General features: G+C 49.9%; 1 long non-coding RNA gene across 1 annotated transcript in view; it reads right to left on the bottom strand.

The window, feature by feature from the left end:
* Positions 1-869: 869 nt before the first annotated feature.
* LOC112647229 (uncharacterized) overlaps positions 870-16,837 on the bottom strand; it is a 35,399-nt gene continuing 19,431 nt past the window's right edge. Inside the window, exon 2 of the long non-coding RNA XR_003128204.3 lies at positions 870-1,232. This is a non-coding gene — a long non-coding RNA (uncharacterized LOC112647229). The remainder of the gene's footprint in view (positions 1,233-16,837) is intronic.

Genomic DNA, 16,837 nt, shown 5'->3' with positions numbered 1-16,837 from the left:
CCCGGATTCCATCAGAGATGGCGAGCTCGCAGAGGAGAAATGGCCAGATGAGTCCGAGGCTCAGCCTGGGAGCTGGTGACACGCAGGAGCACCAGCAGCAGGCAGCCTCCCCTCTGGAGGCCCGAGGCCCAGGCCTTGCATGCAGGAGGCATGCAGCCAAGGCCTGTCAAGCTATTGAACAACCAAGGAAGGAATTAGAAGCTTTAGTGGCAACCTGGGCTTTTGTGGCACTCAGGTCTGGGTTAGAGCCCCAGCTCTGACCCTTGACCAGGTCACTCTCCTTCCTTGAGCCTCAGATTCTCCATCTGACCTCTCAGGAGTGTTGGGAATGTAAATAGGGCACATAAGGCACCTGTTCCCCCACCCTTACCCCCCACACCGCCCAGCTTCCCTGCAGCCACCTACTTTTGCACCCTTCCCCAGAGGACACCCTGGGGCTCCCGGAGCCACTTCTCCCTACAGGCAGGGCTGGGCGTGCCTGGGAGCTGCCTCTCCTCCACCCCTGCCCCAGTGACACTCAACTAATGAGTGACAAGCACAGAAGTCTGAAAGCCCCACTCCCCTCCCTTGAAGGGACTTTCTCTTAGGCTGAAACCGGGGCTTCTGAATAAACCACGGGCACACAAATATTTGTCTCCGGGGCTCACTTGCAGAACCAGCCTAAGATTCATGCATAAATCTCCTCCCTCCCCGTCTCACAGAGCGTGGGACCACCTGACCTTACCATGTAATAGTACCTTTTCTTATCTCGGCAAGCACCTGCAGTGATTAGGCTCTAGTGTTCTTAAGGAAAGGCCTGTGCCCCCTTCCCAAGGGTACACTGCGTGTCTATGATGAAGGAAGAGAACCAGAAACACGAGCAAAGCCCCTGTTGTTAAAGCATTTTGTTTCAGAAACCAAGCTGACTTGCTTTTAGCAATTGCAAACATCAGAGGCATCCTTATCTTTCAATATCCCAAATAAGGTAAAAGGAAACTGGGATTGGATGATGAGCAAGAGCTTGCTCAGAGTGAGTAGGTGAGTAGCCAGGAGACTTCATTTCGCACTTCCCAAGCGTATAAAGGTGGCTGATGAGATATAAGCAGAAGTCGCAGGGCAGGTCTTCCAGGAAAGCTCCCAAAAATCCAGTGTGTATCCTTTTTGTTTTCTTCCTTCTTCTTCCTGTCTGGAATATATGTATGATGGCTGGCACTCCAGTAGCCATTTTGTGACCTTGAGGATGGAGTCAAACTCTATAATAGAGCAGAAAGGAAGGAGGATTGAGAGTGCCTGATGATGCTCTAGAACCACCCTACCAATCAGGGAATCCCTGACTTCTGCGACCTGTGAAAATAAACTTCTATTTTATCTAAGCCACTATTTTCCAGGTCTCTGCTACTGGCAGCTGGGTACAACTTCTAACTAATATAGTTATAACCAGGCCTACAAGTTTGGTGCTAAGTGAAACAATAGGATTCTCTCTTCCCAGCTTCTCCCTCAACAGGGCCACCTGGTCCTGCTCACAGAGGTTTGACTGCAAGGGGCAGATGACCCTTTTATGTCACTTTTATATACACTCACCCTAGGGCCCAGATCTTCTTAGGACAATTGGAGAATTCCACCTTCTGGCATAGGACCAGTGTGGGGACAGGTAACACCTGGGTACTTCCTGGTATTGCAGAGAATAAGGACTCTGGGATCAAAGGGAAAGTACATATGATAATTCTGTAACTTGATAGATATTGCCAAGTTGCCCACCAAAAACATTGCTCCAATTCATAGTCTCCCCCACAGGGTTCTTTCCCCACATCCTTGGCAATACTGGGTATACGCTTTTAAATCTGTGCCAGCCTGATGGGCAGAGTAGCACCTTGTCACTTTGCTTCCTGCCTCTTTGATCCAGGATTACACGTTTGACGTTTTGTTGGATGGCCGTGGGCACTTCTGCACGTGGCCTTTTTGTCCTTTTCCGAATTGCTATCTGTTTGCTTTCTTCTTGCTGATTTGTAAGGTCTCTTAACATAATGGATTTTAACCCTTCGTCATGGTCGATAGGTTGTAAATACTTTCTCAGCTGATCATTTTACTTTCAGCCGGGTGGAGGGGGATTTGTGTGTCTGTTTTGTTTGGTGTTGGTACTTGGAAGGTTTTCATGTTGATGTAAGCAGATCTGTCCTTCTTTTCCTTTGTCATTTCTGGTTTCTATGTTAGGAAATCCCCCTCTTAAGCTCCATTCCTTGGCCTCCCTCTTCAGACTGACCTGCTGTTCTTTCCAGATTTGACTCTCCTTCCGTCCCAGTCTCTCTGGTCTTTTGTGTGAAACCAGGTAGCCATCCTCTCACCCCTGTCCCCATAAGAGCAAATTCCAAGTACCCCTTTGCCTTGCTCACGACCCCATCCAGGACTTCTACCTCCACTGTCCCCATCCACTTCCCTGACATGCCCCTCTCACATTCCTCCTTCCTGAAACCTCGAGAATGTGGCCCAGTTATAGCTCTCTGATCTGACAGCAACACCTTTCTTAAGTACAATCAACACAGCTGCTTATCGCCATCCTTTGCCAGGTGGGGCACACTCCCAGCTCAGCCCCTCCGAGTCTGCATAAAGGCCAGCATTTCTACCAAGAGGGAATCATCCAGATGATTCTGGAACAATCTAGAGTCATCTGTGGCTTCCTCCAGTTCTGCTCCTGCTGGTGCCTCCTCCTTGCCTCTCAGACCAAACTCCCTCATGTCTGTCCCTGTGGCCTGAGCCACCTGCAGCTCCTCACTGACCCATCCACTACCTGCTCTTGAGCCTCATGCCGCACATCACATACACACTGTTTGTCACATGCTCTCACAGCATTCACAGACCAGGGCTGCAGGGAAGGACACAACACAAGCCCCTACAGCAGGCTCTGGTTGTGCTGTAAACAAACAGGCCATTAGGAGGCTGCGGTCCTTGCCTCCTGGCTAAAGCAGGGAGAGTAGGGGTCCTAAGTGGCTGTGAAAATATCTCCGCAGATGGAGCTGCTGTCGGGAAAATAAGAGTCACTGTTAGCAAACCCCATCCGGCTGAGTGGGCTTTGAGGGGGGCACACGCTGCCCTGGGTGCCAGCCCTAGCAGGCTCCTTGATAGTAGTCCTGGCTCCCAGCACTGGGACCGGCAGGATGTCCATGCCATCGAAGCCTGCTGATGGCCGGGAGCAGATGTTTCCCTCTGTGCCCTCCATGGGCTCAGGAAGCCCCCACCCTGCAGGTGGCAGGAAGGGGGCCCAGCGGCTGGGGCAGGTCTGCTTCTAACTTTCCATTCCTGTTTTCATTGGCAAAGGGCTCCAGCCAACGTGGCAGAGGAACTTCACTTTCAGGTGAACCAGCAGAAGGCCGGCTCATAGCTGCTTTGCTGTCTGCTTGGGTCAACGCACATTTACTGAATGCCTACTGAATCTTCGTGTCCACCCGGGAGATTTCATTGGGTGCCTCCTAGGTGTGAGGCACCCTTCTGTGTGCTGGGGATGCAGCCTTGAACTAAGATGTCAGTTTGAGTCTTCTGAGCAGCTGGTGGCAAAACAGACTTGGGATTGCAAGAAATGTGTTGGGGGCCTGCCAGTGATAAGTGGAGAGGGAGCATGTGCAGGATGGGAGTGGCCCCAGCCCGCAAAGGAGGCTGGCAGGGGTCAGCAGGGAGCCTTGGCCAGCCTGCCCGGCACTCCAGATCAAGGTGTGCCTCGGAGGAGGTTCCTAAATGTGCCAAGGCTGGAGGCTGACAGCTGGCTGCACTTCCTGTGGCCGCTTCTCCCTGGAGGGATGATTGGAGCCACACACCTTGCCTCCATGGCTGCTAAGCAAGGTGGGATGCAGCTGACACCCTGTCGGGGAGTGCAGGGGCGACCGATCCACCACACAGCAACTGCATGCCCTTTCCAGTACACTGACTCAGTGAGTGTCTTAAAAGAAGGAAACGTGCCTCTTCTCTACTTCCTTTCCCATGTGACCAAGGACATTCAGGGGTATGTTGAGCCATGGGCAAGGGGAACCCCCCGGGGATGGCCGAAGAGGAGCCTGGGTTCCAAACGACTGGGCGGAGCAGAGTCACCATGCCAGCCCTGCGCAGCCTACCTCCAGACTGCATGTGGGAGACATGGGTTTCCATCTGTTTGAGGCACTGTTTTTACATGCAACTGAAAGTACATCCCAAATGCCAGGTTCCATTCTTCTTGTCCACAATAGGACTCTGTCTGACAAACAGTGCCTGGAAAAAGATTTAATCAGCCTGCCAGCCCCAGCCCTCAGCACAGAGCTTATTTGGGGTGGGGTGGGGTGGGGGAAACGAGGCAGAGGGAGGAACTCCTTTGGGGGCACACAATGACTTTTCCACTGGTAAAATATACATAGCACAAAATTTACCATTTTAAACATTTTAAGTGTATAGCTCAGTGGCATTCGGTAGCTTAGCATTGTTGAGCAAGCACCTCCACCATCCATCCCCAGAATGTTTTCATCTTCCAAAACTGAAACTCTGTATGTATTCAACACTAACTGCCCCTTCGGCTCCCCCCAGATCCAACCCAACATTCTGTCTCTGAGTTGATGACTGGGTACCTCATGTAAATGGAATCATGCAGTATTTGTTCTTCTGTATCTGGCTTATTTCACTTGACTGAATGTCCTCAAGGTTCACCCATGTTGTAACATGCATCACAATTTCCTTCCTTTTTAAAAAAAATTTTTTTTGACAATTTTATTTTTAAGTAACCTCCACACCCAACATGGGGCTCGAACCTAAACCCTGAGATCAAGAGTCACATGCTCCAGAGAGCAAGTCAGCCAGGCATCCCAGAATTTCCTTCCTTTTTAAGGCTGAATATATTCCATTGCATGGACAGACCACATTTTGTCTATTCACTCGTCTGTCCGTGACACTTGGTCATTTCTATCTTTGGCTGTGGTGAATAATGCTGCTATGAACTTGGGTATGCCAATATCTATTCAAGTCCCTGTTTTTAATTCTTTTCGGAAGAATTACTGGAAATGGAATCACTGGATAGTAGGTTAATTGCACACATGACTTCTTAACAAGTTTTTGACATGCTTTCCCAGCATGATGGCTGTAATAGTAAATTAAAAAGACGGGGCGCCTGGGTGGCTCAGTCAGTTGAACGTCCAACTGTTGATCTTGGCTCAGGTCTTGATCTCATGGTCGTGAGTTCAAGCCCTGCATTGGGCGTGGAGCCCACGACAACAACGACGATGATGACTACTACTCCTACCACTACTATTACTACTAAATTGAGAAGACAACAGTATCAGGGAAGTGCTGAGAGCAAGGCCGTTAGACTCCTAGAGAAGGTTAGCCAAGGGCAGCTCTTACAATGCACTCACCTCGTCTACCGACATAGGTAGGCCCTCGCCACGCTAGCTCCAGCAGCCCTCAGCCTCTGGCCACCTCCCCAACCCCCACAGGTTACAGGACACCACTGGGTCCTCTTTGCCCAGTTTGTCAGCCAGCATGACCACTCCGTGCACAGGGCTGATGTCATCTGGGGCCAGCAGTGAAATGACACAATGACACCTGCTGTTACTGAGCCTGGCTCTGCTCTGCCCTCCATGGGGTGGGGGCACTCATGCGGTTGTCACAGGTGAATGACCGTAGGTGACTTGCTTCACCCCCTGACTTTGGAACATAAAGCCACAGTGGGGGTCTGCGTGTGGGGAGTATTTCCTAGAAGAGTTGTGCCCTTCTTCCTATTTTCAAGCTTTATCGCTCAAAAGCAAACAAACCCAAGCAGAAGCTAAATGTGGCACCCACTGTGGCACCTTCTGTTCTCACATGCAGACCAGCCCTTCCCAGGAGCCTGTGGCTGGGAGTGAGTTCTAGCTCTGCCCTCACTGGGCTACTGGAAGGCTGACTGGATTGACACTCAAGGATCCACAGCACTGGGCTCCAATGGGTCCCATAGCCTAACTCTCTCTTCTTGTTGAGATGCTGCAAAGTGCACCGACGTAGCCGTACCACTCATCAGCCATATTCTCGATGGAGATGTAGACCATTTCCAGAGGAGCCAGGAGGGTTCTCCACGTGCTCCTCTCAGCCAGCACCACCCCATACCGCCTCCAGGGAAGCCACCGCCCTGATCCCATCCCTACTGATGGATGAGTTTTGCCTACTCTCGGGAACTTCCTAGAGATGGAACCATGCAGTTTGTGCTGTCTCTGGGTCCGGATCCTCTAGCCCCCCTGTGAGGTTTGTCTAAGTCGTTGCATGCAAGAGGAGTTTGTTCTATTCCTTCTCTGGACAGTATCCCAAAGTGTCAAGTCCGCTGCTGGAGAATGCTCGCTTCGGGTTTTTATAGAAGGAATAGCCTCCTTGGTTGGACGTCAGCATTGGTTTCTCCTGGGTGCCTGTCCCTGTCCCGTGCTTTCCAACTCTGGCTGCAGAGCCCTCTAAGGGCATAGCGTTTCTCCCTGTCTCTCTCCAGTCTCTGGGGCCTGCGGTCAGCCCTTGCTTGCAGCCTGAGTCCCAGCTGAGGGAGCTGTTTTTCCAGCTCAGCAGAGAGTTGGCTAGTCCTGTCCTCTGGGGCCAAGCCAGGCCAGAGCTCTGGGTGCTGTGACCCAGAAGGCCTCAGACATGTGGTTTTATTGGCCTGGGGACTGAGGCTGACGGCATTCTGTTGCCGTCATCTCTTGGGGGCTGGGGGCCTTGGCACAGGGACCCCTGCTCTGCACATAGGCTCCTTCCCATGACAGCAAGGGACCCTCCCTGGCCTGATTTTCAAACACGGGAAAAGTTTCTAAAATGCTGGACAGCTGGCTGCTTTTCAAGCAAGGGTAGCAGAGGTTTGTGTGAAGCAGTGGGTGGAGTTGTCTTTGTGCCAACAGGAGGGTCATCCTGGAGGTCAGGTGATGGGGGACAGAGGTAGGGCGAAGATACAACTTCAAGTTCTAGGCCACATTCCAGAGGCCAGGAGGTGAGTGACTCCAACTGGGCAGTCAGTGTGGGTCTGGCCTCTTCAAGCCACCCCAACTTGGATGTCCACTTTGGGCTCAAGCTGTCCTGGCTCCTCCACATAGACCAGAGAGATCCCCAGGAATCCAGGAATGAGGGGCAGGCTGAGAAGACAGGGTGAGTGACACCAGGGCCCCTCCCCTACTGAGTCACAGGAAGGGAATGGAAACAGGGCGTGGGCCTTCTCAGGACCTCACCTGGCTGTGAGGTGAGTCCCACCTGCCAAACCCTGGGAGGGCTCTCTTTGGGGGCTGAAGTCCCTGCTGCCTCCACCCAAGGAGGGTGGAGAGTTGCTGGGAGACCAGGAAATTGAGTTAGCCATGGAGCAGGACTCTCCAGCCCAAGCCCAGGATGCTGGGAGGCATCTCTCAAAGGAAGTTGCGAAATCTTCCTTGGGACTAATTTGGGTTTTGGTTCAGGGCCAAGCAGCCTATCTTTATGGCTCTGAGAATGTTTTCAAGTAGTAGACATTCCTTCCAAGACATTGCTCAGTGAACACTAAATGCCTCGGTCCCTCACCCTGCCTTCCCTGGGGGGGGCGGGGGGAGCCTGCTCAATCACTCCCACAAGCTTTCAGATTTGAGAAGGAAGTGATTGGCAACAAAGAGGACCAAGGCCTGATTTTCTTAATATACAAATAATGGTGGCCTTTGTTGAGTGTTCAGTGCACGGGGGAAATGGTTCCAAGCACTATGTGTGCATTAGCTCCTGCGATGCTCATAATAACCCCTTTCACAGAGAATGAAACTGAGGCACGCTAGGGGGAAGTGCCCCACCAGCAAGCAGCAGAACTGGAGCTTGACCCTGGCAGTGGGGTGGCACCCTAGCCAGCAGGGCAGAACGTTTTCCCTGTGCTGTTCCAGCTCCTCACAAACATCAACTCACATTCATCCTCACAACCACCCAGAATGGATAGGAAAACATTCCATGACACACAGAGAAAGGACACAAATAGAGCAAGGGGAGAGGACGCAAACAGATGATCCTCAGGAGAAAAAAACCCAAAAACCTATTATATTCATAATCAAAGAAATCAACAATATCCACTGGGGATGTCTTCAGTTGGTAAATGTTTTAATGATTTATAGTAATTCCAAACTTGCCAGAGAGCTGTTGAGCAGGTGCCCCGCTGCTGGTGGGCGTGTCCATTGGTACAACCTTTCTGGAATGCTGGAAGGCCGCTTGGCAGGACCTACCAAATACCTTTAAAAGCCAGCAGTCCTCCCCTCTGTTCTCCTTCCTTCGGATCTTCCTGAAGAGACAGATCAGAGGTGCACAGAGATGAACATATAAAGCTGTTCAGGGGTGCCTGGCCAGTTCACTCCCAAGAGCAGTCAGCTCTTGATTTCAGGGCTGTGAGTTCAAGACCCACGTGGGCTGTAGAGATTACTTAAATTAAAACTTAAAGCTGTTTGGTGCGGTATCATTTACACTGGTGAAAAGGCAGGAAAAAAACAAACTCCAACAAAGGGGAAGAGCTAAAGAAATTATGGACAGATTTACTAAGGAGTGATATTTTTAAAAAGTGACATTTTGGAGGGAATTTTTGAAACACAGGAAAATGCCCGTGATGTAACATTACATAAAGAGGGCAAAATACAAAACTGTGTATTTTGAAAGAGGGGGATGTGTTTGCCCACGAGCTGGTTAAAGAGTCTTGAACAACAGTTGACCCTCGAACAACACAGATTTAAACTGTAACAGGTCCACTTATATGCAGATTTTTCTGAGAATAAATACAGCCCGGTACCATTAATGTATTTTCTGTTCTTATGATCTTCTTAATATCATTTTCTTTTCTCTGCCTTACTTTATTGTGAGAATATAGTATATAATACAGACACACAGTATGTGTTAACCAACTATTTATGTTTTTCATAAGGCTTTTGGTCAATGGTAGGCTGTTAGTACTTAATTTGGGGGGAATTCAAAAGTTATACATGGGTTTTCGCCTGCACAGGTGGTGACTCGTGAACCCCAGCAGGTTGGGGCCAACTCTAATATGTAATTTCTGAGTGATATTTCTGTGTGAGTATCCTGTTCCCCCGCCAAGCTTTTCCTCACAGTGGAGCATCTGTCCAACGCCTGAATCAGTTACTATTACAATGGTTACAAGTATGTAACTACTTTTAAACTTTAAGGTAAAACTTACTTTTAGAAAATTCATGATTTTTCACTTAAACAAAAAGATGGGGGATAGATGAAACAAGATTGGAAAAATGTTGCCAGTTGCTGAGGCTGAGTGATAGGTGCTCTGGGATAACTATATAATTCTCTCCACTTTTGTGCATTTGAAAATTTCCTTATTAGAAGTGTTTTTTTAAATATTTTATTGATTGATTGATTTACTTACTTATTTACTTATTTATTTGACACAGAGAGAGCACAAGCAGTCAGAGCGGCAGGCAGAGAGAGGCACAGAGGGAGAGAGAGAAGCAACTCCCCGCTGAGCAGGGATCCAGACATGGGGCTCAATCCCAGGACCCCAGGGTCATGAGCTGAGCCGAAGGCAGATTTATAACCGACTGAGCCACCCAGGTGTTCTTAAAGTACCTTTTTTAAAAAGTAATTTCAGTCTAACATTCACGCTGCCCAGGGTTTCAGGAGAGCACACTGCTGTCTTCAACTTAATTTGAAATGCATCAAAAAATCAGGTAAATGGATGGACAAATAGAGGCTGGGTGAGGGATGGAGCCGTGAGTACATGAACAGAGGAAACGTGAACTGCAGAATCTAGGTGGTGAGTACGTGGGAGTTCTCTGTATGATTCTCACAACTGCTCTGGATGTTTGGAATTTGCCATCATAAAATGTTGGGGAAAGTGATTATTTCTCTGTGGCAGGTTATTTTATCTTTCTGTTGTATTTTTCTGTGTCTTTAAAACCAAGAACCAAGATAAAGAACATAAGTTGCTTTGTTTTTTATATTCATACTCAATGCTCTGGAATTCAGAGCTCTAAGAGGTGGCTGCCCAAGGGATCTGCCCCTAAGCAAGGGAGGAACAGGCTGTCCTCCCGGGAGGGCACAGGGTTCCGGCTTAGGATAGCCTCCACAGAGAGAAACACAGGGTTCCTCAGGAGTGGAGGGCGGGTACCCCTTTGAAGAGGAATGGCTCCTTCCCTCCTCCCTCACTCACTTCCCCAGATGCCACGTCACTTCTTGGCCAATTGACACTCAACTTGCAGGGAGCTGCTATCCATGCAGGGCACAGGTCTGGGGTCCTCTGTCCTCCTCATTCCTTCTTCTGCTCCCTGCCCTGTACTCCCAGGAAAGAGTCTAGTCAGGAAGAGTGGGACTTGTGGAGAAGGAAAGAGCAGAAAGGGAGAAGAGGATCGTGTGAACATCTTGATGTAGGCCTAGCTCCTGGCCAGAGCTCTGGTGCTTTCTGCCTCCTGGTTCCTGAAGTCGGAATTAGGCCCCTCCTTTTCCCTATTTTTATTGAGTCTGTACTGAGTCCCACAGGTGGGTTCAAATCCCAGTCTCACCACTCCCTTGTGACCCTTGACAAGCGTCTTCCTCTTTCTGAGCCTTCATTTACCCATCTGGAAAATGGGGCTATCTTGAGAAGCGAAGGAGATCATCCACAAGAGGCTTCTGCAGAGGACTCAACAATCACTGTCCTTCACTCATCTGAAGCCTCTTCCATGGCAGCTACTCTTCTAGAGAGAGGAACAGTGGGGAACAACACACAGTCCTGGCTCTTTCACAGCTTACAATCCAGTGATATTTATTATCGGTCAATGTAGTCAAACGTGCTTGACTTACTCATAGGTTCTGGGATTGAGTATAAGACCCTGAACGCAGAAAAGCAGTGGAACAAATGGAAAGTGCTAAGAACATCTATTCAGATCCTGTGCAGATGCCAGGGACGCTCAGGGGAGTCCAGGTGCCTGATTATGGGGACGCTCAGGACAAGAGGAACCCAGATTCCTTCTAGGAGCCGTACAACAGGGTCTCCAGGAGAACGAGAAGGTCAAATGCAGGACAACTTTGTCCCCTTGTCCCCTCGGGAGCTAGTGTTCCTTTTAGGGACCCCTGCCAAAGCACAACTACATATTTCTTAAAAAAAAAAAAAAAAAAAAAAAAAGATTTTATTTATTCATTCATGAGAGACACAGAGAGAGGGGCAGAGACACAAGCAGAGGGAGAAGCAGGCTCTATGCAGGGAGCCCTATGCAGGACTCGATCTCAGGACTCCAGGATCACACTCTGGGCTGAAGGCAGGGGCTCAACTGCTGAGCCACCTAGGTGTCCCCTGCATATTCAAGAACTACATATTTCTTGATTTCTCGAAATCTCCCTGGACCCTCAGCTTCTCCTGAGCTGGCCTTGGTTTTTCCAGCCCCACTGAGAGAAGCACACAGAGTGCTCGTTCAACCAAGGTGCAGGGTTCTCTCAGGCCGGAGTAGCTGTAGAGTGTTGGTGGCCTCTGGTGGCTCTGTGGTATGGACCCCACCCCCTGGCCTGGGCATATTCTATGTAAAACTTGGCACAAGGAAAATTATTTAACTGCAGTGTGTTAAGACCACAGTCTCCAGGCAATCTATCTTCTCTTTCACTGTTCCCTGGGCACAGGGTGGCGCTGGAGTGGCCACAGGCATTTGATAAGCATGGCTACTACAGGGAGACAAGCTGGAGCTAGGGTTTCTCTGGGCTGAGTAGGCTATATTTATACAGTTCATGGGTACCTCTTTGTGTAGATAAGCTGTTTCTAGGCATCTCAGTGTGGGATTGGCTTCCAGGAACCCTCTTTCCTCCCAGGGCAGACTCACCTGCCTGGCATCAGTACATGGAAGGTCAAGACCGAGGATGGAATCCCGGGGTTCCAGGTGGCACGTGGGCCAGGGAGGAGAAGCAGGGTTGCAGTGCAAGGAGTCTCACTAGTAAAGTATGCCAAGTATACCAATAGTCTATCTACTCTCTCCCACACCCTCCCACGGTCCCTGCGAAGTCGGAAGGCAGTAGATTGCTTGCCACAGTGGGGCTGGGGGCACCTTTCCCAGTGACAGGTGGCCTTCCCACCTCTGCAAACATGGCCAGACCTCGAATGTCCTATTTCTTTTTTTTTTTTTTTTTTTTTGAATGTCCTATTTCTTATCCTCAGATTTACTCCTGAGAGTGGGATGTGTGTTTCTGAAGGAAACACTGCAAAGTAGAGAATCTTTTGGAAAAGTGAAGGAACTTTCCCTATTTGCCTGCTCTGAAAAATGCAGATTTTCCTTGCACGTGGAACTTTCACACTCAGCACATGACACTGTTTTCAATTTAATTGTGGATAGAAGTTTGGCAGTGGAGACGGACTTCAAAACGAAGGCTTCAAAGCCACTTGTACTTCCTACACAAGACCTGGGGCAAGTTGCTTAGCTCTGGGAGCCTCAGTTCTCCTACCTGTAAAATGGGAATAATCATAATACCTACACTGTAAGGTTGTCTGGGGATCAGACAGGGTAATGCATTTATGGTGCGCAACTCCGGGCTTGGTACATAGACGTTGCTCAGTATGTGTTAGCTTTTTGCTAATATTATTTTTAGTATTTTTGTTAATAATACTCCTAACACCACTGTAAGGACAGAGTTAACACATTATAAGCCCTTCATGCATGGGGGAAGGCAGGGAAGATATAAGAGCAGGTGAAGAGAGGAGATGTCTCAGTCACAGTTCCCAGAAGCAGATCCTGATTTATGTGGCAGCAATGTATGAAGGAAGTGCATCCTGGGGAGAGTGGTAAAGGAAGGGAGGAAGCAAACAGAGGAGGGAAGAAGCCAGGAAAGGCTCTGAGCCCAGGCAGAGAACTCCCAAGGGCAGCTCACCCTGACCCAGAGGGGACTGAACCACACATCCCAGCTTTCCTCGACCTGAGATAGGATGCTAGGCTTTCACTCTCCCCACCCTATTCGTCACCACTGAAGGGTCATCTTGGGAGGACACTTCTCTGCAAGAAAAGACAAATAGCTCCAGTAGGTGGAAAACAGGCCCCTCTGAAAAATCTCAGGCATGGACAGTTAGAAGCCAAAGCACACTCAGGCCAGGGCAGGGGTGCAGGGGTGCATGGAAACAGCCTTGGGAAAGGACCTGGGCAGAACACAAAACAGGAGCTGCTCCAGGACAAAGATGCAGATCCAGAATGAAGAGACAAAAAACAGGCTTTAACAGATGTGCATGCATACACAATACTCTGTCCTTGGAGCCTGTTCTTTTCACTTAATAGTTTGCGCAAGAGATCATCCCAGAGTGTAGAGAGATGCCTTGTTCTCTTTTTAACACCCTAGTGTTCACTGAGTGGGTATATTATCATGGAACTCATTGTCCTCTAATGAGTATTTCGCTTGTTTCCAATCTCCCACTATTACAAAGAAAAAAAAAAAGCTACAGTAAATATCCTTGTGCTGATATCAACTTGTACATATCCAAAAGTCCTTGTAGGATAAGTTCTTAGGAGGGAGCTTTCAGGCCAAAAGGCATGTGCATTTTAAAATATTTGATAGTGGCTGTACCAGTTTACACTCCCACCAGTACTGTATGATAGTGTTTGTCTCCCACACCCACGCCAACACAGTATTAGTGAGGGTTTGGATCATTGCCAATCTGATACGTGAAAAATAGCATTGGGCTGTAGTTTCAATGTGCATTTCTATTTTGAATGAGATTAAACATCTTTTCATAAGCTTAAGAGTCATTTGTGTTTCCTGTTCTGTGGACTATCTGTTCATATTCTTGCTCATTTTCCTATCACAGTTTTATTTGTCTTATTGATTTACAGGAACTCTTTACATATTCAGGAAATTTGAGTCTTGAGCAACATGGCTCAAGGATGGAAGCAGAAGTGCATTCATTCTAAAGGCTGTCCATGAATTCTGTTCCATAAATCTCATAGCCAGACTAATACTTTCCAATGCCTGGTTCTTCACTTATTTTTTTGCTTCTATAAGCTGACTTATATCCTCCCAATACATTCCTTGCTTTTTTGTTTGGGCTTAACTTACCAGAGTGGATTTCAGTGATTTAAGGAAATTTGATGTATATGCCCTCTCCATCAGGTCAAGGTTTCAGGGGGAAGAGTGTCAGTTGGAATCTCCCTTCTCCACCCAGGACTCTCTGCCTTCAATGCAGCATGTCTCACTGTAGGTCCAAGGCAGCTGGGGACCCTACCGTGCATTTGCAGGCTCTTCTTCCCTGTCCTTATGTCTAGGCCATGGGTCCTGCGTCCTTCACTCAGAAGGTGATGGCACTGATTGATCTAAAGAGAGTTTGCCTGTACTTCTGGCTCTGGGAATACAAACAGCAGATCTCCCTTGACAATTATGTCTGGAGACCGGCACTTCCATGGGCAAAGACATGGTGCAGAGCAGACGGTTGCCAGGTTGTGCTCTGAGTTAGGGGCACCCACGGGCCTGCAACTCTCGTTCCAGATCACTGTGGAGTGTTTGTTCATTCCTTCAGCAAACATTCCTGAATGGCTGGGTACTAAGCACACAGACAGGGCCACTCAACCAGTGAACACCTAACCTCATCTGAAATACAGGGGACAAGGAGGCCACGGGGAGAGGGTCCCAGTGCAAAGGGGTGTTGGTCAGGAGACTGTTCCCTGAGCCAGACCAGGGAAGAACAGAAACAACAGGACAAAGTGGATGCTAGGCAATGGGAATGGCATGCAAAGGGCCTTGAAGCTAGAGGTACAGGGAAGTGCTGGAAGCCAGCCGGACCTGAGTTGAGTGCGGGCGTAGAGTCAGGCTGCGTGAGGCTGAACGTAGGTAGGATCCAACTCTCATTCAGCTTAGGCCGTGGCTGCCTGCATTGACTACAGAGACTGGCTCTTATTTTGACTATTCCTGGGGATGCTTGGGTGTCCCTTTAAAGTTTTACCTGAGTATGTTGTCATGATGAGGGATGAGAGGAAGAGGTAGGACTTGCAGCAACTGCCACTCCTCAGATGGCCTCAGAAAGGGCCTTAAAAATTGTAGCAGAAGCTGCCATTAAACCCATCCCAGACTGCACCCAGGAAGTGCTTTCTCAGTGACACACTGCACCCCGGGGGAGCTTCAGAATTAATCCCATCATCCCCAACCCTGGAGCCACCTATGTCTGGTGGGAGTTGGTAGGTCAGTACCTTTGCTGGCTGACTGTGGGACTGGGTTAACTCTGGGGGAGTTCTGGAGGGGAGGGAAGCCCAGGTACCCAGAGTGGAGGCCTGCTCTGCAAGGCCGCCCATCTGGGCTCTTTCTCTGCCCTGTCTCACATCACCACGCACCTATGGATGTTTTTTCTGGATCACCTCCACCAAAGCCACCTGCACTCAGAATCTTGTCTTTGGGTGGGAGACCTAAGGCAGAGCTCTTACAAGAGACCTCATGCTTCCCTGCTCCTGTACCCTAGCCATTGGGTGTAATTTGGGATTCCTGCCCATTTCCGGGACCGAACCCCATCCCCGCCCATGCAAAAGGCTGGGATCCCATCCTTGCCACTCAATTCATTGCTGAGCGCAAGCAGAGCACCTACAAGTGGGAGGCACCTGGTAGATGTTTTTGGGGTGTGGGTCACACAGAGAAGGCCAAGGATGCAGAGAGATGGTGGCCAGGTCTCCTGGGGCCAGAATCTAAAATATTTTACCAGGTAACTGGGCCACAGGTGTCAGCATGGGCTGTTTTGCAGGGCTCCATGCTGTCCACAGTGATCCTGCCCAACTGGCTGGGGAACTTGTCTGGCTGGGTGCAAGGCCCCTGGGACCCTGGTCCACTCCTTCAGGGGCAGGTGGCTCTGGCAGGGCCACGGAGGCATTCTCGGTCCCCGGTGCCTCCCCGGACAGGGCCCACTTTGGATCTGCCCCAGTGCCATACCCTGGCTCAGTCATTAGCTCTTCTAAAAACCTAGAAGGGACTCCAGAATCTGTTTCTCATCCCTGAACACTTGCAGTGTTCCACTTCTAGCCAGGCCCAAGCAGGGGACAGGCCGTGGGGCTCTGATGCCTGATCGGATGGCGCTTTGGCCCAGGGGGGAGCTGGGCATGGAGCCAGTGTTCCCATCCTCAAAGCCTTAAGTGGCAGGCAGGGAACAAGCAGGCATCTCTGAGGGCCAAGGGCAGACAGGCAGGTTTAGGGACCAGGTGGGGAAGGTGGCTCAGAGAGAGTGACCTGCGGACACCAGTTCAAGCAGGAGACAGCAAGTGTGAAGGCCCCAGGGCAGGAAATAGCAGATATTTTGAAACTCCAAAGGGGAGGCTGGCGGGGGAGAGAAATGAGGCAGTAGCGGGAGGCAGGGCTGAACTATAGGGCCAGGAAGCCGTGGGGGCCAACCAAGTGTCATTCTGGGTATGTGGCAAAGCCACCTGTGGAGGTGTCAAGCAGGGGGAATGGCCAGAACTGAATTTGTGCTTCCAGTAGACTCCTATGCACACAGGACCTGGGAGCCGAACCAGATGAAAGTAGCCTGGTAGCCGGGCTGTACGTACATCCTTTTTTACCACCCATCCCTGGCCACAGGAAACGGGGTCTTGGAGGGGAAGGGGATGGCCCAGGGTCCCCCAGACAGTGTCTGGACAAATCCGGCTGACGCTACAGTGTGCTTCCCCTCCACACACACACACCTGGATGTGGTTGCTAGGGCACCCCTCCTGTCCACCAGAATGTTTGATCCCTCTGGAAGGAAGATTGAGGAGGAGGTGGGGTGAAAGGAAAGGAAGGGAGAGGGTATACCCAGTCTGCCTGGCAGTCCTGTGTTGGTGGGACGGGGCAGGCCCAGCTCCGGGCAAGAGGCCTGATGGACCTGTGTTCGCAGAGGTTTTTATCTGTTTAATGTGCTCATCTCTCTGGCCAGGAGACAGGACAGTGAACTGAGGACCAGAATTAGGAGGCAAATGAAAAAGTGAAGTCGGAT

The sequence above is a fragment of the Canis lupus genome, chromosome 5, assembly GCF_003254725.2.
Source record: "Canis lupus dingo isolate Sandy chromosome 5, ASM325472v2, whole genome shotgun sequence".
NCBI classification, from domain to species: Eukaryota; Metazoa; Chordata; class Mammalia; order Carnivora; family Canidae; genus Canis; species Canis lupus.
Note: the sequence above shows the minus strand (reverse complement) of the source record. Positions and strands in the feature narration are given on the sequence as shown.